The 23,807-nt window shown below is 37.5% G+C and overlaps 1 long non-coding RNA gene across 1 annotated transcript in view; it reads left to right on the top strand.

The window, feature by feature from the left end:
* The window catches only part of LOC140629520 (uncharacterized), a 365,612-nt gene extending 342,235 nt beyond the window's left edge, over positions 1-23,377 (top strand). Inside the window, exon 5 of the long non-coding RNA XR_012027377.1 lies at positions 23,322-23,377. This is a non-coding gene — a long non-coding RNA (uncharacterized lncRNA). The remainder of the gene's footprint in view (positions 1-23,321) is intronic.
* The last annotated feature ends 430 nt before the right edge of the window (positions 23,378-23,807 follow it).

The following is a 23,807-nucleotide window of genomic DNA, read 5'->3' as shown; positions in this document are numbered from 1 at the left end:
TTGAATCATACAAGCAAAACTCCTTACACTTGGATTTTTGAGATGAGCTCCATTTTGTGAGGCATAATTAGCTTTGGACTAATTTTCATTACTTCTGTGCGAACAATGGTGCATCCGTTTTCCATATTTCTTTTCATGGTGCAGGATATAGATTTGTGGTGGCAGATTGGAGTTTCCAAATTAGTCAGTCAAACCAATTTAATGACTAGGCTTGTAAACCCATCTAGTGATCAGCACTGCCGATAGAGAAGCTTGCCATTAAGAAAACACTCTTCTATTAGTTGATCTTCGAATAGTGGTATTTCTCATATGTATCCTTTTGACAAAGGGCACAATGCACTAAACTGGTTTATGTTTAAAAACAACCAAAGAAATCTTTCTGCTATGCGTTTCTATCTCCTAGTTAGGAATAAGTGACCATAAAAATCCCTGAAAGTGTGAAACCACAATATATTTCCCTGTTCTATCATTAAAAGCTATTCGTAGTATAAATGGGAATCAGAAGCAGAGGGCTGTGCAGAGGGAGAACAGCTTTAAGATTACATATAAGGAATTATTTCCCAGCAAGGATTGGTTCTGGAAATTTTGGTTCCTTGTTCTTTAACTGTTATGGGAATCTTGAAGAGACTTCTAATGTTACAACCTCTTAAATTTCTGTATAGTACTGTATCATTTATATTAGCAAAATTGAGTTCATAACATCAGAGACTGATGTCACAAAGTTAATGAAGTGAGTCTGAGACATTGGGAGATGAATATACTGTAGGTACAGTATCAGGAAAACTAACTTGGCAACCTCGTGACTGAATGGAAGTACAGATTTAGCTTTTATGTCTGTTGTTTGAGCCCGTTGGCCAGGCATCAAGACCAGCATTGGGCTGAGCTGTTCACCAGAGTTTCCAAAGTGTACTTACTGAGTTTGTCTGTTGTAAATGTAAAATCTTCGAGTCCAGGCTTGGCGGCACAGAAGACTTTCAGACAGCACAGTGAGTGGAGATGGTAAGCTCTGTGGATGTTTTTGATGAGAAAAAAAAAGAGGCGAATAGACTAACACCTAATTGGGAGTAATTTTATGTGTATGAAGTGTGGAGAGGACACAGGACACGGGACGTGTTTATGTATGCCTCAAAGTTTGGGAAAAGACAAGCTTATTGAGTTCAAAGCTCTGTTTATTTTCGACACAGCTGCTTTGCAATCAGTCATCAATCTACTGTTTTGCTTAATTATGGTAGAATTTTTTTTAAGAGACTCAACATGGACAGAGTCATTAACATGTCAGAATAGTAATGAGTTTGAGTTAAACGAAGCATATTTACTCCTCTCAGCAATAACATATAAAGCCTGTAATATTGATAGATATTGATAAAAAAAAGTCACAAGACGTGCAAACAGTCATTTGCATGAGCTGACACCATCTAGGATTGTGTGATAAGCATAGGGGCACTTTAGAATACCATTTTAAGCTCACCTAAAACAAGAAGTTGAAGACCCAATAAGGAAGACTTAATGAATTAAAAATTGACTTCATTAGTTACTGATTTTTGCAAGATTTCTTTATATAGGTGCATTTTGGTAATAAACTCGAAATTTTAGCTCACAAAATTGTGTCTAGCCTCAGAGATGTTGGGATTTATGTTTAAAATAGAATGGTATACACAGTTCAAACTGAAACAATCCAATGGAGAGGAAAGGGGAAACATCACTGGGTAAGAAGATGTGCAAGTCTTTCCGGAAATCCATAGGATAAGGATGCTCATGTAATAAAGAACATTCGAAGGAGGTTTAAAGCAAAGAAAGAGCACTACAATCAAAGTGAGAGGGCAAGCCGAGAGGTTATTGGTAACAATCAGTGTGATACCTCACATTGCATGCATACTCCTCTGTGTGGGCATGGCTCCGAACATTCCACCTATTAATTCATTTAATTCTCTCCAATACTGTAGGGGCAAGTATGATTTTTATCTCTGTTTTAGAGATGAGCTGGCTAAAGCACAGAGAAGTTAAGTATTCAGCTGAGGAACAGACGTCAAAACTGAAATCAAGACACACTATGTTACAGATGGAAGATTTCAAGTGCTCAACATCTGGAAAGTGTCTAGTTTTGCCAAAACCAGAACATCTGATGGAGTCTTGATTTGCTTTGTAGATTATATTTTGCTTAAAATGGAGGAATCATGGGTAGGAGCTGTTGTACTTGATTTCTATCAATAAGAGACAGGAAAATTCATGGATAATGGGAGCATCATGAGAACTTGAGAGAGAAACAAGGAAACTAAAACATGTCACCCAGAGACTAGATGATGAAAAAAGGTAAAATTGGGCATAATCAGAGAAGACCCTTAGATTTGAAGAACATGGATTAAATACAAACATTAAAATATATGGACATTTCCATGAACATTTATTTATTTATCTATCTATTTATTTATTTTTCCATGAACATTTCTTAAAAGCACTTCAGCTCAGAACTTAATAGGGTATGTTCTTACAGAAGAATAGATACCCTTCAGAAGAAAAGCAAAGGGTAAGAATAAGCATAGAAAATTCCTTCTTAGAGCTAGAGTCTCTAATGGCGGCAAACATGAAATACCATGGCTTGGGAAGTAAACATAATTTGTAGGCCATCCGGACAAAAGTGCATCAACATTTCTTAGGAGGTGTTTATCAGTTTTACTTTTTTGTGAGTAGCAAAATCTACGCTGTGTTACTAAGGTGCATTCTCACTAACCCAGGTGGATGAAGGTACTTTACAGGGACTTATTAACAGGGAACGTGACCAAAGAACATTCTAAAATGGCAACTGTGTAAGTTTAACCACACAGTTATTTAGGTAAATGTCATATCAGTTCTCTCTATGAAGCCGACCATGTTATTTAAACTGCATGGGAGAGTGAGTAAATGTCTCTCTTCCAGTTCAGCTCTGGATTTTTCTTCTGTGTTTATTTTTCTCCTGTCCTAACCTTCTGTTCTCCTTTGTTACTACTTGAACATCCTCTTCTTGATCCGAGGCCTCTGTTACAATTGTAATATGTTCTTAATTTGTTACCTTTACATTTTCTCAAATTTTCCTTTGAAATACTCTGCCTTTATCAACAGTTTCCCAAGGCTAGCTGCTTGGCACATTATGTGGGGGGTATCTCTACATAACGATGTAGGTCTTTATTTCTCTATCTGAAACATTCTCTCTTATGTTCTCTGTGTCCAGTGTTTCCATTATTATGGTGATGGCCCAGAATTAAATTTCCTCTTGTTTAGAAGAATCATTTTCTTGAAGAATATACTGAGAACCCATCACCCATGAAGTAGCTCTGTGACTCTTTTTGTGTAACAACACTGAGTGCTTACCTAGCTCTACCAATACATACATTTTTGGAACAGAATATTTTTTCATTTTTAATATTAACATATTTATATCCTTTAGAAGAATAGTTGCTATTACCTATTGCTGATGATGAAGATAACCTCTCAAACTTTACTGATGGGCTGTCAATTGAAGGAAACAATGTTTGGAAAGCCATTTTGCAACATTTGCCGAGACTATAAAAGTATTCATCTCCCTTGACCCTTTAATTTCACTTCTGGGAACTTATCCTAAGGAAATAACACTAAACACAGAAAATCTTTATGTAAACAGTTACACTATTTAACATAGCACGGTCTTGGAGAGAGAAAACATGATAAGCACTCAATAATATGAGAATCGTTAAATACAAAATAAAATATTCTTCGGCCATTATTATTGTGCTTAACTAATTTGCATTTGTACAAAATAGAATTTTGTTGTAAAACTTGGGAGAAGATGATTATAAGTTACACTTGACTCTTGAACAAACAACACAGGGGTTAAGGATGCCAACTGTCCACACAGTTGAAAATCCATGTTGAGGGACACCTGGGTGGCTCAGTAGTTGAGCGTCTGCCTTCAGTTCAGGGCGTAATCCCTGGTCCAGGGATCAAGTCAGGGAGCCTGCTTCTCCCTCTGCCTGTGTCTCTGCCTCTCTCTCTCTGTCTCTCATGAATGAATAAACAAAATCTTTAAAAAAAAAAAAAGAAAATCCATGTTGAAGTTTTGACTTCTCCACAACTTAGCTACCACTAGCCTACGGTTGACCAGAAGGAAGCCTTTCCAATAACAGAAATAGTCAATTAACATATATTTTGTATGTTATATGTATTATATATATTATAATAAGGTAAGCTGCAGAAACAAATGTTATTACAAATAAAGAAGAGAATACATTTACAGTACTATGCATATATTTATCGAAATAAAATCCACATGTAAGTAGACCCGCACAGTTCAAGTCTGTGTTGTTCAAGGGCCAGCTGTATATGTAGAATATGATTATAGATATATAAAATGTGCACTGAAAGCAGGACGACAAAGCAGTACTCCAGTATTTATCTGGTTGCCCAAGAGTGATAGAATTAGTAGCAATCTCCTTTTCTATTTTTCAAGTTTATTGCCATGTCAACAGTGAGCATGTTCTATTTAAATGGGGACACACAAAAAACAAGTTTGATTTTTTAAACAGTTTTCCTAAGTTAAGACTTTTAAGATGAACTCTCAAAATGATTTTTTGTGGTGCAGGGGATGGTGGTGTGCAGGGGAGGCAAACTGACTAAAATAGTTTTGAACTGGGGTGACTGGGGAGCATTAGCTCAATGAGGCAGCTTTATAAAGACTGGGTTGACCTTCAGGACATTGGGGAGAGATGACCTTGAACACCTCAGACAACATTAAACTCCAGGTTACAGCTGACTGGAATTCTGAGGTTTTATTGGCCGTGAGCCAGTCTGCAGCCCACTCTAACCACCCTAGTATTTTATAACATTGTAAAGACTGTATTGTTTCAAACATTTCAAAATTTTACACACAACCTGGCAGTCATCCAAAGCCATTTCCAATGGGCCAAAACTATCAGCAGCCACCCACCTCCTTGGCCATGGTTGCCTGATTAATGATGTTCCACCAACGGGGTCCTCCATTAGGATCATCTAGGCTGGGAGACCCCAGGACAAATATGATCTTTGAGACTTGTAAATTGTCTATACATTTTGCAGCTGATTTTTTTTTTTTAAAGCAGAAATGGAACATCAGAAAGCAGAGGTCTGGTGTGGTGTAGCTTGGATTGGCTGAATGCAACAGACTTTAATTCAATAAAAAAGCAAAGGATGCTCTTTGTCACAGACACTGTTCCTACATCAGGATATTTGTTAGGGCATGTAACTTCTCTAAGCTACTCAAGTTCCCTCCTCCCCAACCCTCCCCCGTTTTTTCCCATGGTCCCCTTATCCTGACTTAAAGTTTATTTACTCCATGGGCTTAGAACTGAAGTTTTAAAAAAGCAAATATGATATTAAATATTCTCCATTGATGCTTTCCCTTTGGAAATAAATAATTTACACATGACTAAGTGTATTCAGGTCCTTCACATCATAACCTTACTAAGTCATGTATGATAAGCCAGTTCTAAGTACTTTATGTATGAGAGCTCACTGAATCCTTGTAACAACCCTATGAAGCAGTTACTGTTGTCACCATTTAAAGGTGAAAAAAGTGAACACGTCGTAGCAAGGTGAAAAAATCTCACCCAAAGTCATTCACAAGGTTTAGCATTAGTGGAGCTAGAAAATGAGACAAACTGAGTGGCTAGCGCATCTATGATGAACCATGTTGCCACATAAGGTTGTTTTCAATCTCACATTTTCTAACAACTATCATCAGGGCTATTAGAAGTTTTATGTAAAATATGTACCAAATATTTCTTTACTGCTTCACCAAAACAGAAGGTAGAAATTGTTCATTGAGACAGAGATAGAAAGAGGAGAGAGAGAGAGAGAGAGAGAGAGAGAGAGAGAGAGAGAGAAAAGGAGAGAGGGATTTTTCCAAACCTGTAGTTCAGAGAAAAGAGTGTCTTTAGATACTGGTACTGGTTTTCAGTTCTCTAGGGAAGCAATAGCTTTGTTTCCTTGTTTTTTCTTCTGACTTGGAAAAAAATATATAATATCTCCCTTGTTTCTCAAATTATTTTTGGTCTAACTGATACATTAACTGTCAGAAACACATTTATCACTATCATTAATTCCATGCAACTTTGTTTCACTTCTAGGAATGTTATTTATTAGGCTGACCTTGTAAAAACGGAGAGACAGTAAGGTCAGAGAAAAGAGTTGACTCATTCCCATCCTATAATTGCGCACGGCCTTTCTGGAAAGCGGGAAATGGGAATCAGTAAGATTTTACTAATGGCCACTGAGACATTCCAGTCATTGCAGTCAATAGCTCTCATTCAATTATATAAACCTCGACTATGCATTTTTTTAAAACCAAATTACAGTATATGATAAAACGAGAGCCGCAGCCTTCACAAAGTAGACTATCTAACACCATAAAAGGCCCCAGATGAGCCCTTTATTCCAACTTGGTTCCCTAGGTTGACAAGATTCATCAGAAAATTCATCTCTTGGTTTGGCTCTGCTTCTGTTTCCCTGACACAGATGTATTTAAAAGGATTATTCATTTAGAACGTTCTGCGAATGATGCTCTCCATAGGGCTGGGCATCTCTGGTCTTGTTAACATGAACCTGGAGGACATTATACTAAGTGAAATTAGCCAGTCACAGACAAACACTATGATTCTGCTTATAGAAGGTCTCTGAAATAGCAGATTCCATACGAGCAGTGATAGAATGGGGGTTGCCAAGGGTTGGAGGAAGTGAGAAATGGGGAGTTGCTGTTCAAAGGACATATAATTTCAGTTACACAAGAAGAAATCTGATGTGCAACACTGTGCCTATACTTAGCAATATTGTATTGTACAGTTAAAAATGTGCTAAAGAGGCAGATCTTACATTAAATGCTCTTATCACAATAAAAAAGAAGAAAGGCAACACGTTGACTGGCCTCAACGTAATGTCAAGGAGGAAAGGATCTTGTTCTGAAGGCATACATCATCTACCTTCTTTGGAAGCACAGTTTTTGCGCACACAATAGAAAGAATGAGGGTTTGGGCGGCAGTGAGGTAGGGCCCTGTCCAACACTTAGCAGTGGTTTGGGGGTCAGAAGAGTTAAGTGATATGCAAAAACTCGCTTCCCTCATTTGTAAAATGACTAAAACAATACCTACTTTATAGATTTTTAGCAGGGTTAGAAATAATACTTAAGAGTATGCAACAGGTTATCTAGAAAATAGTAGATCTTTAATAAAGGATAGTGAGTACTATTTTATGTGTGTCAATTTCCTTGATCTTCAACCCCATGATGAGGAGGATGCAGTGGTATCTCAGCAGGCACCAGGTATCATAAAGGAATGCAGCATGAGTATGGCATTTTGGTATCAAAAAAGCTATTTAATAGGACAATTAGTACGAGTAGAGGTAGGAATATCATACATGATGTAGTACCACTCCTGTGAAAAGATCAGGTTTCACATGGATGAAGGAAAACATAGTACAGTTTACAGAAAAAAAAAATACTTGCAAGTAGTATTTCAGTCCTTTTAGGAAGTATTTCCACTTCCATGTTTTTCCAATATACTCTTATCCAAGTAAACCATGTCTCCGATGGAGTTGAAACATAGATTAAAGTTAAAACATCATTACTGAAGAGTCAAAGGTTTATACTTACTGAAATATAATATTGTCCTTAAGACACTCTGAGTGTGGAAGGGATTGATCCCAACATCCTTCAAGTGCTGATGTGGTACATGCTTCATAGCAACGGGCCAGAATTAACGTTTAAGGTCCAGACATAAGATAGTAACTCTACACCTCTATTAACAATCCCTCATATTGTTTCAGGGCTTCCATCACAAGCCAATTAGGAAACCAAGCTTCTATTTAGGTGGCTAGTGTGATTTGTAAGTTGTTTTTCCATAGTGATTGTTTTGTCAAGTTAAACCTCAGTGCTCAGAGATTTCTGTGCTGTGAGCCTGAATGCATCTTGATGTGTTTGCTTGTGCTAAATCAGGGATCACCGCTCACCAAATGAAAATCTTTTTGTTATAGATGGAGCTTGAACAAGAAACTTAGCCACTTGGTTGGATAAAGAACACTTTGAACATTTGCTTATTACAGCAGTCTCAAAACATTAGGGTAGGAGTTAAGCCCACAATTTTGTTTTAAATTAAGTGCTCCTAAAAAGCGTGAGACTAATAGCACCAACTAAAGCCAGTTATTTTTCTGGCAAGCAATATGTGAGTTTCCCCTCATTGCTAAGCCAGTAAAATTCAGCATTACTGTGGCAATTTTCCTACTGTTCCAGTTCTTGGCCTGCGTCTACACAGCACCAAAATAGCTAGATGAAAAGTGAAAACTTCAGTTGGTTGTTAGGATGCTGCCAAATATTAGAACATGGTGTATTATAAGTCATCAAGATGTTTCATTAGATTTTTCCCTCTTTACCACATATTTTGGCAGTGTAGATGCCAATTTAAACTTTATCCATAGGGGCGTTTCGTGGATTCATAATATTCAACATGGAACAAAAGAAGGAACACCAGGTATCTTTTCAAAGAAATGACTCAATCCAAATCTGTACTTTTTCTATTTCTATTATTTTAAATGAAAATAATGTTTTGTATTGGATCTACCAAAATCATGTATCTGAGTTTTTAAATCCTATCTCACCCTTTCCCTAAGCAGCCAACCAGATGATTATATATATATTTAAGATAGTCAGTTTTCAAAAGACAGAATATATCTATCCACAAGAGCAAACAATTATTGAATATTTACTACATTTCAAGCACTGTGCTGGGTGTTAGACATATAAAAAATGGGGTATAGTTCCTGCTTTCTAGAGATAAATTCCACTGGAGAGACAATATATTTATATAAATGAAGCAGATACAGTTAGGTATTTATCCAAAGGATACGAACATAGTGATTCAAAGGGACACATATGCTCCAATGTTTATAGCAGCAATGTCCACAATAGCCAAAATGTAGAAAGAACCCTGATGTCCATTGACAGATGCATGGATAAAGAGGATGTAGTACACACACACACACACACACACGCACAAACACACACACACACTGGAATATTACTCAGCCATCAAATAGAATGAACTCTTGTCATTTGCAGTGACTTACATGGAACTAGAGCGTATTATGCTAAGCAAAATAAATCAGAGAAAGACAAATATCATTTGATTTCACTTGTATGTGGAATTTAAGAAACAAAACAGATGAACATAGGGAAGGGAAGGAAAAATAAGATAGAAACAGGGAGAGAGGTAAACCATAAGAGACTCTTGGGATGCCTAGGTGCTTCAGTGGTTGAGCATCTGCCTTTGGCCGAGGGTGTGATCCTGGGGTCCCAGGATCGAATCCCACGTCGGGCTCCAGGTGCATGGAGCCTGCTTCTCCCTCTGCCTGTGTCTCTGCCTCTTTCTCTCTGTCTCTCATGAATAAATAAATAAAATATTTTTTAAAAAAACATAAGAGACTCTTAACTCTAGGAAAAAAACTAAGGAACTAAGGGTGCTGGAGGGGAGGGGGCATGGGTGCGGGGTAACTGGGTGATGGGCATTAAGGAGGGCACTTGATGTATTGAGTACTGGGTGTTTATGCAACTGATGAATCACTAAATTCTACCTCTGAAACTAATAGCACAGTATAGATTAATTGAATTTAAATAATTTTTAAATGCAGGAAAAAATTAAAAAAATATAATATTTGATAAAACAGTAAACAAGAATTGCTACTGAGTATAGTAGAGCAGACATCACAGGGTGTCGCAGAGATTGCTAGAGCTTTGCTAAGGATGGAAGATTTGTTGGGTATCATAGAAAACTGGGGACTTTGGCGAGTAAAGAAGAGAACAGGGGACCTTCCAGCCAAGGGGAAAAGTAAGGTGTCAAGGTAGGAGTGACCACTTTATCCATGTTTGCTTTGAACATTGTCAGTTTTAGAGCTGAAAGTTCTATGTTCCAGAAAACTTTTCATTCATGGACAAAGTAGGATGGCTAGTCACCCTAGTAGGTAGGGATGAACATGACAAGGCCAGGAAACAATGGGCAAGTTTAACTGGAGGATTCATTTAAGATGGAAATGGAAGAAGAAACTGGAGAGACGTGGTTTGCACCATGTCAAGGACTTGTGTCACCTATTGGGGCATTTGAAATGTAGTCTATGTTCAGTAAGGGAAATTATGAATATTTTTTAAGTTCTCTGCAGTCCATAAAGAATTTTTGAGAGATCAGTCATAGTATGTAGATGCATTAAATCAATTCATTTATTAACGTATTTATCGAGCACCTACTGTGTGCTATGTGTTGTTCTAGACATCGGGGGTGCCGCAGTCAGAAAAACAAAAGTTTTTGTTCTCGCAGTGCTTACATTTGGTCGTGAGAAAAAAAACAAACAAGTAATTATATAATGATACATCAGTGTTCTTGATAAACGAAATGGGATAGATGGACAGGGAGTGATGGGGGACAGGGTTCTATTTTAGGTCGGGTACTAAGAAATGATCTCTTTGGTAAGACTGCATTTGAGCAGGGGCCTAAATGAAATGAAAGAACAAGTCATATGGATGATCAGAAGAAAAGCATCCCAGATAGAATGAAAGTACATGCAAAGGTCCTGAGGCAAAAACATGCTAATGTGTTTGAAGAGCACAGAGGAGGACCCTGTGCCAGTAACAGAACAAGTGGAGCTAAGAGTTGTAGTTGCTTAGGACACTGGGAACCCTCTTGCAGGTGGCCAGCTCTGGCAGGACCTATGGGCATTGAAGCCTTAATTGCTTTTCAGTGAGCCTGGGGCACAGAAAACAGATTGGAGGCCGACTCAATATGACAGGCATGACTGAGGAGAACTGGAAAATAGGACAGGATGGATCATACCTAAGAACGCCGGTACTATATTTTTGCAAGAAGGAATTAATTTATAAACAATGAAATAACAGTGTGCTTCCAGTGAGAACAGATATTACCCACCTTTCTGCCTCAGCCTAAGCTACCGTAAAAGGCCATTTATTATTTTTTTAAAAATATTTCAGAAGGAAAGTCTCTCTGTTGGGCACATTTTGTGTATTTGATTTTATCTGGGGAGATTTTTAATTAGAGCATTAAATTGAGAGGGAAAAAAAAGAGGAAACTCCTGTCCCGTGTTGCATGGGTATGTTAAAGTCTAAAGGTTGTATAACAGTTATGACTCATTTCATAGTGTGAGTTCTAGTTCACTTAAACACACACACACACACACACACACACACACAATGTCATATTGCTTGATCCTCCCAAGTATATTATTGTGTATGCCAATAATTCTGCTTGATTGGTGCTTTTCAATATTATTCTTTTCTCCCTCATTTTTGGAACAGGATTTTTTTTAAAGATTTTATTTATTTGTGTGTGTCTGTGTGTGTGTGAGAGAGAGAGAGAGGGAGAACAGGAGCGGAGGGGAAGGGGAGAAGCAGGCTTCCCACTGAGCAGGGAGCCCGACACAGAGCTCCATCCCAGGGCCCCAGGATCATGACCTAAGCTGAAAGCAGACTGCTAACCTACTGAACCCCACAGGAGCCCCAGGAACAATTTATCTTATTCAGTTGAAGAATCACACATTAATACCATTTTAGGATTGCAAGTTTAAATCTCCATAATTCAAGAATGTGAAATACAGGGTTCTTATAACAGCATTCATTTCCCATCTTTTTTTTTTAATTATTGATTTATTTTAGAGAGAAAAGGAGAGAGAGAGCATACAAGCAGGGGAGAAGCAAAGGGAAAGGGAGAAGCAGACTCCCCGCTGAGCAGGGAGCCCACTGCAGGGCTCAGTACCAGGACCCTCATCTCATGATCTGAGCCAAAATCAGGTGTCAGTTGCTTAACCAATGGAACCACCCAGGTGCGCCCCCAATACTTTTTATGCCTTAAAATAAACTGTCCATCTAGAATACTAGCCAACAGTCCAAGAATTCTATGTAATCAATGTGGACAAGGTAATGTTAGTAAAAAGATCTCGCCTTCGTATTTTCTGATTTGCTTTTCGTTTGTATGCTTTTAATTACATTTTTATTTTGCAATAATTATAGATTCATGCGCGGTTGTAAGAAACAATAAAGGGAGAGCCTTTCCCCAGTTTTCCACAAAGGTAACAGCTTGTATACTATAGAGCAATAGCCCAATAATGAGAATATTGACCATGATATAGTCAGAAGACAGAAAATTTCTGTAAACCCAAGGATCCCTCCTGTTGCCTTTCTATAGCCAGACCGGTGGCTTCCCACTCCCACACCCTCCTGGATTTCCAGCGACCACTAATCTCTTCTCTATTTCTGTAATTTTATTTCAATATTATAAATGTTACAAAAATGCAGCATATACCCTTTGGCCCTTTGGGATTCTTGGCTTTGTTATTTTTTGTTGTTGTTGTTTTGTTTTGTTTTGTTTTGTTTTGTTTTTTTTCATCCAGCATAATCCTTTGGAGATTCATCCAAATTGTTGCATGTATCCACAGCTTGTTCCTTTCTACTGTTTGAGTGGCAATCCATGCTACAAAGGCATACATTTGTTTAACCATTCATCTGTAGAAGGACCTCTGGGCCGTTTCCCATTTGGGGCTATTATAAATAGAGCTATTGTAAAATTCACATACATGTATTTGTGTAAGTTGAGTTTTCATTTATCTAGGATAAATGCCCAGGAATACAATTATTGGGTCTCTGGGTCATTACAAGTTTAGTTCTGTAAGACCCTGACGTACTGTCTTCCAGAGTGGCTGTCCTATTCCGTATTCTTGAGGACTGAGGGTCCTGTTGCTCTGCATCCTCACCAGCAGTAATTTTACTATTACTGTTATGGTCGTTTTAATAGGTGCATAGTGGCATTTCGTTATTGCTTTGATTTGCAAACCCCTAATGATATGAAGTTTAATGTCTTAATCTACTCACTTTCCATCTGTATGTCTTTGGTGAGCTGCCTCTTCCTCTTCCGGAATATCGATGAATGTTAAGATCTTTTTCTGTAGTTCTGCAGGTTTCTGAAACTCTATCCTATTTTCTTTTTCAGTTTGTTTTATCTTTGTTTTTCAGACTGGGTCATTATCATTGTTCCATCTTCCAGTTTTCTAATTCTTGCCTTGGCCCCCTCCATGCTGCTCTTGAGCCAATCAACTGAGTTTTTAAATTTTGATTATTAAATTTTCATTTGGCTCTTCATTATATGTTCTATCTTTTGGCTGAGACTTTCATTTTTTCCATTTATTTTTAGAATATTATTGCTCATGGAAACATTTTATTATTTATTATTATTATTATTATAATGATAGCTGCTTTAAAATTTTTGTTAGATAATTCTAGCATGTCAGTATTATCTGTTGTCCCTTTTTTCATCAGTTTGAAATCCTCCTGATTCTTCCTGTCATGAATGATTTTTTTAATTGAAATTTGGGGTACAATGTTATGAGAACCTGGATCTTATTTATATCTTCTGTTCAGATGACTTTTTTTGACACTGCTTTCACAAGGGAAGTAAGGGTCATGCTACCCCATTACTAACAGGTGAGGGTAGAGTTTTAGGCTTCTTCATCAGCCTTTGCCTGTGGGGCTAGAGATAAGGTCACAGTATTTTCTGGAGCTTTTGACTAGAGAAGAGTAGTTATTGCCTAAAAGTGTTCTTTCTTGCCAGGCCATGCTTTTCCTGGCCCTTTGGAGAGAGAGACTTTAATTGGGGTTTCTTGTGCCTGTATTCACTGGTGTTGATAGATTGCTGGGTTCTTCAACTCCAAGTCTGGGATATGTGAGGCATAACCCCACCCCCATCCCACAAAATTCAATTTTTTGATGTTTCTTGGGTCCAAAGGCCCATAGTCCATTATAACCTTTTCTGTCTACATTTCAGAGTCCTCTTATGTTTGTCTTATATATAATACACAAGGGTTTTCAGTTGTACTTAGCAGAAAGAATAGGGAAAAGTATATCTATGTCATTTCTGAAATGGAAGTTTCTTTCATCCCTTCTGATCCAACAATAAAGGAGCAAAAATACTGAATCATGGTAATAAACAGATACAGCCTCATCTGAGATCAAAACAATCATCTCTAGCTCCACAGTTTCAAATGGTGCTTTGTAAAACTCTATTTCTGGCATTTAAGCCCCTTTTATGTCCCTCACATACACGTATCTGATGGACCTCTTTACCTGGATAATCCATCACCACCTAAGAGTGACTGCATTAAAATATAATATAATGATTAAAAGTGCACTTGTTTCTCTCCCGTCTTCAAATTTCATCAATTTCTTTTTCCGGTGTTAGAGTTTATGTTCTCAGAGCCATCCTCCTACTACACCCCCAGGTTCGGAGCCTCCGCACCGCTGTCTGTGATGCCTCACCCTCATCGCTCAAGTCCATGCTGTCACCAAATATGTTGTTCCTCCTTTACATTCTTCCTCACACTCATGTGTCACTTTCCAAGTCTAATGCCATCACATGAGCCAAGATCTTTGACTTATCTATTGAAATATCTTCTTCCACGTTCCCTCTGTTGCCATCAGAGTCATGCTCTGATACATTCTATAGCATATACCATCTTTCCTGAGCCAAATGATTATTCAGTTTTTAGCTTATCAATTCCCCACTCCTGTGGCTTGGCTTATGCAGTGTACACCCTATCCTTCTTATCTCCAGATATTTAAGGGTTATGCTATTATGGGGAGCAGACCAAGGAAACTCTTCTGAAAAGTCCCTCCTGATCCTACCAGCCATAGGCAACCACTCTATCTACCTCAGACCACACGTCCATTTTGTTAGTAACTTTCTATCGTTTTGTATTATATGTGGCATCTCCTTGAGAACAAAAACTCATCTTATTTATCTTCATTTTCTTCCTAAAGTTTCACCCCAAACATCATATGTAGTAGCTATTAAAGTTGTTGAACAAATGAATAAAGAAAAGGAAAAATAATTCACAAAGCTTGTCTTGATATTTTCTTCTTGTCTTCCTTTCCTGTCATTTTGTCCCTTTGGTCTCCTCAAAGTGACAATATTCAATCTCAATGACTCACAAATATATTAAACTTCATGAGAGGATGTTGCCAAGTGAATAAAGGGCCCTTGAGTTTAAATATGTTCTAATAGGGAAGAGGAAGCCAATAGATAAAAATGTTCCTTCTGTCACAGGTGAGAAGGGGCAACTCTGTTTCTGTTTGTGAAAGGTATAAGTGAAGTGCAGTGCCTAAGATGATACAGTTGATGACAAAGAACATCATCATCTAACTCAGTGGCTTCCAAGTTGTCTCTAGGTAACCACAATACAGCCACATTAATATATCAATCCAAATATGTAATTTTAGAAGAGCACATAACCTCTAAAGAGAGTTGCAGACAAGGTTTTTGCTCAATAGTGACTCATCTTAGTAGCTGACTTTTTTTCCTGGATTCAACCAAGGAACTCTGAGTAAGTTGGCTTTGCCACGTCCCAAAGAGACCCAGGGTAACTCTCACTCAGCCTTTGCTGTGAACAGAGACTATCAGGTCACCTAAGAAACAGCAATTTGTGGGCTTCTGCTTTATGCAATGATGACCTTGGCTTGCATAACCCAAATAGAATGTGCCCCAACTCATGAAGTCAAGGCAATGTGGTAAACAGAGCTTGTGCCAACAGGACATCATTTCAACATCCTCTGGCATATAAAACATGTTTGGGCAGGGGCACACACATCATAAGCTGTATTTTGGTATGGACAATCTGGGAACTCAGTGGCGACTATGTCATAGATCCATTAGCTTCATAGAGACAGCCTCTGATGTTACGTTAAGTCAGCTGCTTGTTAAACCTCTGAAAAGTCACTAAAAATGGGTGTCTTTGAAATACAAACAATGGTTAAAATGGTATGGAAAACAGAAGAGATGGCCAGCTATTGGATGAGGAGTTAAGTAACACACTTTTTTATGAAGCTATTATGGTAATGATGGTTGGTTTCCAATACAGAATATTGTTTTGTACCAATTGACATCAATTGGGTACAGCCAAAGTATCTTGGAGTTTTAAGAGTAAAGGTGAGTATTTTTCTCTTAAACATCACCACTGAATTTATTTCTATTGAACACTTCCCAGTGCAGCCTCTAATAATAAACTGGATAGACATAACCTGAAATGTGGTCCTTGTATAAAGCCCTAATGCTTTATTAAAATGAGCATCTAGCCTACTATTTTATAAAATTGTTTGTGACTCTAATAATCCAATTGCTACATGTTGTTGAAAACCTTTTAGTTAATATTGAATGCTCTAAGACCATGTTGCAAGGAATGATCTTTGAGGCATTTGGACATAGTAAGTTACAAGGCACAGTAAAAAGAAACAAAACAAAACCAAAAACTCAGTAAATGCTTGTTTATGTGGACTTGCTTTGACATCATACTAAGATCCCAGGAAAACCAGGTGCTTACAAGTTGCCAACTTTCTTAGTTCACAAAATTTAGTTTACCTGGGTCTTTCCAATGCTTGAATAGATTATATGTAAGCACTAGCTACCTACTCAGAATATTTTGCTGAAGAGTATTATATTTAGGGGAAAGTTACAGCTCAAAAATCAACCAATAAAATGTCACACACTTTAAATATCATTGTTGTTTTGTAAAAGATTGAGGGATGTAAAATTCAGAGCAGGTAAATACAGAGTAATAGCTTTACAGAATCAGTGATCATTTTTTCTCCCTACCCTGGCAAGAGACATCTCTACCCAGTCATCACTGTGGTTTGCACATTCTCCTGCACCTAATAGCTATTTTTGACCAAAAAAAAAAAAAAAAAAAAAGAAAAGAAAAGAAAAAAAGAAAAGAAAGAAAGAAACCCACCATAAATAAATGAAGATTAAAAGTGGACTGTGGACTCTAAGCTGTTCGTATAGTTACATGCAGGAAATATGAACTTGGAAATACAGACTTTGTGCCTTGGTTCTTATTCTACTTTTGATTCTCAGCTTTCTGTCTTTGGGGCAGGTTTTTAAAGATGATATTACATCTCTAGGGCCTAATTCATACAAACATTAGCTTATGATGGATAAAACAAATGTGAGATCTTGTAATAAATAAATAGCACCATTTCATATGAACCAGAACACTAAGAGACCTGAATATAAAATCCAATATGCTCAGAAATATGGGGACCGTAACTGTGGTAAGAAAAGATGTGCCACAGCGAGTTCAGAAATGTGATTTAGCAAATGATCCAGACCAAAAAGCATTTTAGAAAGAGAGCTCTACTCTCTGAATCAATTTCTAATAGGTGATTTGCATTTCTAAGAAGCTCATATGAATTTCTGGGGCCATACCCTGGACCATGCACAGTAAATCTGATTTGAGTAGGAATATTTTGCCATATTTGATGAATAAATATATTCACATTTTTATATGCAGAGGTGATCATTGGTGTCTCTATACTATTTCAGTCTTTACTGGTATTCCATGTCAGAATAAGTAGAAATGTTGAGATTATGACACATTGGAATTTTGAAACACTATCACTAATATTTACTGAATGAAATTAAAACCTCATTTATCCATAGTTCCATCAGAGAATAAACTGAAAATTATAAACTTTCTAAATAGCTGAAGTGTATCACCTGGTGAATTTTATGTTGAATTTGAAACATTTTACATTGAAACCTTAAAATGTATTAAATCCTTCTCTACCTTCTTAAGGAGTATGCTCTGGACTATGTATATGAGCCTTCATGAAGTTAAACATCTCTATGATATTCAGGCCCTTGAGAAAAGGAAGAACATCGAATTATGTGGTGTCAGGATACAGCATGTTGGTTTTATGTGGGCTTTGTCTTGTTACTTTATCCATTGAAAACAATTACATTGCGTTTAACTGATGTTAATACCTTAAACAAAAATTAACTGATGTTAATACCTTAAACAAAAATTCTGTGTTGCTTATACAGTTTATCTAACTGGTTTATTGTGAGGGTAAAATAAAAACACACGTGCATTGAACTTCATATGTGCTCAATAAATATTAGTTAATGTAAGTGGATAATTTTTATAGATAGAGTTCTCTGAGAGGCGTCCTCCAAGATGGAGCCTGGGGTGCAGCACATCTTTATGAAATGCCCTTGAGGTCAACACCTGTGGATGGCAGGGGAAGACAGCAAGGGCGGGCAGATGGAAAAGTCCAGTGCCAACCCAGTCTGGGTTCGCAACTGAGGCAACCTCTAAAGGGTCAGAGTGTTAGGGCTAGGACCAGGACGATGTGGGTAAAGCAGTCTCCTCAGTGTAAAATTTAAGGGGGCATCCAAAACTCAGTGATCAAGATAACTAATACCTTAAGGCAATATTTTTTAAAGTCAAATTTCATGCATGCATGCATGCAAAAAAAAAATCCACCGTGAACAAAATATCAAAATTTAAATAAAGCCCAGCTGTTTGTTTGATGGCCCTGTGATGGAAATCATTTCCAATCAGACAGTGGTCCTCAGGCCTTCACAGGTATGGAGTCTTCACTGGGCAGGTTGATGACAGTTGACAAATGGGATACAAATTGCAAATAGATTGGGCAGAGCCAGGTTCTATTTATAGTCATGTTTTGTTTTTGTTTTCATTTTTGTCTTTTTTTTTATGGGATAGCTTCTGTTAAATTTTCCACTTGGTTCAAAATATGGAGGGATATTTTGATACAAGTATATGGGGGCATGCACTTTGCCTTTTGCTTCGGGATCCTGTATGGCTGAGTATCCAAGGCTATCTGCCAGAGAATTCCCAGATTCTGGGGCAACAAGTTCATTGAAATGGGATCCAGGAAGCCTGTCAAAGTGTCTTCTGCCGCTTTCTCTATTGCTGAACGATCGAAAATATCATCCAACAATGAAGTTTTGATTTATAGTAAATGATGAATATACTCAGCTCCAGATTTTAAGTTTCACCTCAGGTAAAAAGAATGACCAAACTCATTTGTCACTTATCAGTATCACTTGCTAATATTTAATATATTAGATATGGCTGGACATTAGCTTTAGGTTACAAATGAGTGATTTGGCTTCTATCCTCTTTTTTTTTTATTAAACAAACAAACAACTGCATACTAACCACTTACCGGTTTCCCAGAATTCTAATTTCCTCCTCTGTACAATGAGGAAAAGCTAAAGTAGGTAACTTTTTCACCTCTTAGCCAACTTTCAATTCTAAATACTTGATGGTTTGCCCTTGTGAAGATGATCAGAGGTCGTCCCTGAAGAACAGAAATTTTAGTTGTGCTGTGAATCTAGCAAATTCCTTGAAACTGCACTCCGTAGAGTTGATTGCTACTATCCCAAAAGGGCTCCGGCCCATCAGGTGTTGTGAGTGATTGCTGTTTCCCATAATGCCCTCCCTGTGTGGTCATCAGGGTATCAGCTCTTATTAATTGGTAGTATAATTATGCTTCATCCTAATGATCTTCACAGCCAGTCTACCCTATTGTCTTAGGGTACTACTCAAGATCAGCTCATCAGCTTGATAAAGCTGCCTCCCTGGTGTTAACTAAAGAGGTAAGAGACTGGGATGAGGGTATGGTATACTCCCAAATCCAGAGCAGAGTGACAGGTTAGATCTTCTGAGAAGGTGGTAAACAAAACCTGTGAGTATTTTGTTAATGTTTCATTTTGTGTGCATATTTTCCCCAGAAGGATTCCTTGTCAAGGCACATCTATCATCATACACTTAGAGAAAAGCTGGTGTAATGTGAAAGTAAAAAACATTTGAAGGAAGAACTCAGTGGCTCCATAAGTATGCATAGAGTTCATCGTGTAGGATCATCTTTGCTCCCTACTTTTGGGATTTGCCTAGGATCGAGATGGCCAGAGAATCAGGTGCTGATTTTGTGAAGCGTATAAGATTCAGACATTGATTTTATTACATAAAAGAAGTGAAAGCCAAGTGAGTAACAACTGATGATTAAGGACTCTTGTATTACTCTGTTTTCTGTGCTTCACAGAACTGAATGATTATCTACCAGCAAGAACTGTGGTTTTTAATTGCATTGTCTCAAAATGTCAATATGTAACCATGAGTATGTTGATTCCCTCTGTTCCAATTCCCTAATCTAAAGAGGAAAAAATGGTTCATTTCATAAGTGGTTTTCAGGAGGAAGTAAATTCTCAAAGTGCAAAGAGTGATTGATTAACAGTGTTGAGTTTGTTTGTGGGAGAACTTGTCTGACTTGTTATCCTGGCTGTCTGAGTAGAATGCTTTGCAAAAAAAGAAAGACAAGAAACACACACACACACACACACACACACACACACACACAAACCATGCAGAAATGTCAACCAAACAAACCACATTGGGAGCCCACTCTTGAGACTTGATAGCCACAGCATATTCTATAATGTGACTGGTCAGGGCTTGATGTACAGAATGTGCTTGTAATCTTCGACAATTTCATCTTTTCTTTCAATACTCATGTCACATTTGTGCTGCACCAGTGCTTCTGAGACCCTTTAGAAGAGGCAAGAAAGTAAGTCTAATAGATAAAAAAATCTTTCTGTTTTATAAAATTCATTTGCTGTGGAGAATCTTACCAAATTAAATGTATATTTATCTTTATATAAGTTGAGTACTCATTTCATAAGCCAAAGGATTTGGGTCAACATATACAGATGGGATTATGCTTGAATATGGTATTTTTTTGTGTTATGTGAGGGGACACTTTAAACTGTGTGGTTTTAAGAAGCTAAAGCCTATGCTAAAAATACCCTACTATATTAATAGGAACCTATTGACTATACTTAGGAAAGCCCTGATGTCAAAATAGTTCACCAGAATGCCACAGTGTGTTGCAAGAGAAAATAATAATTAGCATTCAATGAGCCACATAAGTCTTACATTTAACTGCTATAACCAATATATATATATATATTTCCAATTATATATTATGTAAATAATATATACATTATTTAACATCAGGCTATCTCTTTAAAACTTATTTATTAATTTACCTGTTTGCTTGTTTATTGTGAGCATAAAATCAGAATCTGAATGATATTCATTATTTGCATTGGTAAGTTATACAGTAGAAATTATTAAGTAAGTGAGCAGTAGGATTTTTATATATATGTAATTTAATTTATCCAAAGGGGTATCAATAAAAATTAATAAAAGATCATATAGCTCAATTTATCCAAAATGACATGATAATTAATTCAGATTAATATCACATTAAGTGAAAATAGGCAAATATACTCAATTAATGCAGGATGATCTCTAATCATTCTGTTTCTTCTTGTTCTCTGGAGTTCTCTATTATTTGAAGTAAATTTTAGTAATTTGAAAGCATCATTAAAAACTTGTTCTTGGGACCCTTGGGTGGCTCAGCGGTTGAGCACCTGCCTTCAGCCCAGGGCGTGATCCTGGAGTCCCGGCATCGAGTCCCACATCAGGCTCCCTGCATGAAGCCTGCTTCTCCCTCTGCCTGTGTCTCTGCCTCTCTCTCTCTCTCTCTCTGTGTGTGTCTCATGAATAAATAAATAAAACCTTAAAAAAAGACTTGTTCTTATACATCTAATTTATACTTAATTTTGAATAATTCTAGCCCCCCCCCAAAAAAAACAATAAATCTATTGAACAGGATCATTTTGCTTGCTTGCTTCTTTATTATTTGAACAATGATACCAATACAGCCTCATACTTAGAATAAATCCCATCTGATTCCATCAACATGTCAGATATGTATAGAGTCCTGAGTGCATGGTTTTGAGGTCCATCAAAAAGATGGAAACCTTGTCTGAACATACCTGTCTTTTCCTGATGGGGTCTTGGCTGAATCTTATCCAGTCTGGGTGATCTTAAGAAAGTTTTACAACAGAACTGATCACACTGGTGTGGGAGGTTTCCGGAAAACTTCAAGGAACAGGGCAATTCTTTGGGACTAGATGGAGCAAGAGTAAGGAGCCATCCCTGGAACCAAGAGTGAAGAATGTTCCAGAGAGATTCTTGGGGTAAGAGCAGTAACTACCTGAGCATCCTCAGCAAGGAGGGAACCAGGGTGAGAAATATTTTAACCTCATTTTCTTCCTCTCTTCCAGTCTCTCTCCAGAGCCTCCCAATGGTTGAACCCAAATGGAAGTCGGAGGGCAAAGGGATTGTGGTTGTAATATTTATGGGTCTGCCTCTCAAGACACTCAGCAGGGTGGGCCCAGATGGAGAATGTATCTGGAGGGGCAAACTTAATCCAGCACACCAGAAGATACTTCTCTAGAGTAGCCTATTAAATGAAGTAAATTTTAGTCATTGTGAAATATCTTTCAAATCTTGTTCATATGCATTTAATTCATATATAGTTTTGAATCATCCCCTCCACACACACACCAAAAACAATAACAACAACAACAACATTGCAGTGTGCTAGTTTCATCCAGAGATGGGCTAAAACTCTTAAGGGAATAGAGAATTTAATCCTTATAAGTCCAATTTTCATTGAATCACTTAGTATGGCTACAAATGTTGGCAACAACATACATAGGAGAAAAATACTCCAGTGGAAGCTTAGTAGCACTTTGAATGTCTTAAAATTGTTTTCAATAAATATCATTAATATGAAATTTGATTCTATCAACTAAGGAACACATCCTTTTTATTAAGTATTCCTGCATGACAGAACAGGCTTTGCACTGAAGCTTAGCGAAAGTCTTGCATCTACCTTCTCTTACCCAGATGTCCTTAAGTCACTTACCCTCTCAGACCTAAGTTCCTTTTCCTGAAAGAATTATCACAGACGTTGCCTTCATTTCTTCAGGGACTTTGGAGGGAGCAGATGACACAGAACATAAGACAGCAAATTATATGCTCTATAGTCTATAAAATCTCATCAGAGTTGGTAGATCAGTTATTCTTACTTGAAAAGTACAAAGAAAAAAAGTACAAAGAAAAAAATATCTTTCTTCAAACCCTGAAAGGAAGGATTGCCCTCCTCAGTCTTTTTATTTTGGCTTTTTTTCCCCCCATAGTGAAAGACCAATATAGAAGTTAAAAATAAGTGAGGTGAAGACAGACCTCCTGCTGTTACACATTTTCCAAAGTCTCAATTGTAAAATATGATAATAAGTTATTAATCAATCTTTGTTTATTTTAATGGGGTAACTATTCTCTGTGGAATTTGTTCAGACCGTATAGGGAAAACCCTTCAGAGTCTCCCATATGAAGGTTGCACATTCAAATAATAGCCAGCGTTTGTGGAGTTTCCTTCTTGGCCAGCTAAAAATTCCCCCTGGCTTGGGAGAGCATGAAGTCTTTAGTGAGGATGTCAACAGTGATTTATTATAAGCTGAGTTAATTCTCCCTCAATTTAAAGGCCTTGCATGCGACATAATCACTTTCTTTCCCCCCCACAGAGGGAGCTGCTTATTCCATGATTCTCAAGACAGCTTCATCCAGACACTGGCCATGGTGAGATTTCAAATGTTTTCTTTGGAAATTTTTGTTGTGGGGGTTGGGGCATGGAGTATAATTAGTCAAGTATGGTTCTCACCCAAGAAAGCTTCAATGTGAAAAAAACAAGATGTGTGTATTTGTGTGTGTGTGTGTGTGTGTGTGTGTTCTGCAAATGTATTAATGTAACTCTGTGTGTGTCTTTATGAAGCTTAGGAGAGCTTCTTGGCAGCAGAGCAAGGAGAAGTCATAAACCCAGCCTTGGGTAATGTACTAGTTAGACTTTTACTGTATTGGGTTGGTTGTGCTTTTGTTCTTTCTTGGCTCATTAACTGGATAGAGGTAACGGAAATCTAGAGAAGGTTCAGAGATGAGCCCAGAGAACTTCAAAGTCACAAAAGACCTAATAGCAATATTTAGGTAGTAGAAAACATGGAGAGGTGTGAGGT

Source organism: Canis lupus, assembly GCF_048164855.1.
Source record: "Canis lupus baileyi chromosome 16 unlocalized genomic scaffold, mCanLup2.hap1 SUPER_16_unloc_1, whole genome shotgun sequence".
NCBI classification, from domain to species: Eukaryota; Metazoa; Chordata; class Mammalia; order Carnivora; family Canidae; genus Canis; species Canis lupus.
The sequence above is the reverse complement of the archived record's forward strand: the minus strand, read 5'-3'. Positions and strand labels throughout refer to the sequence as shown.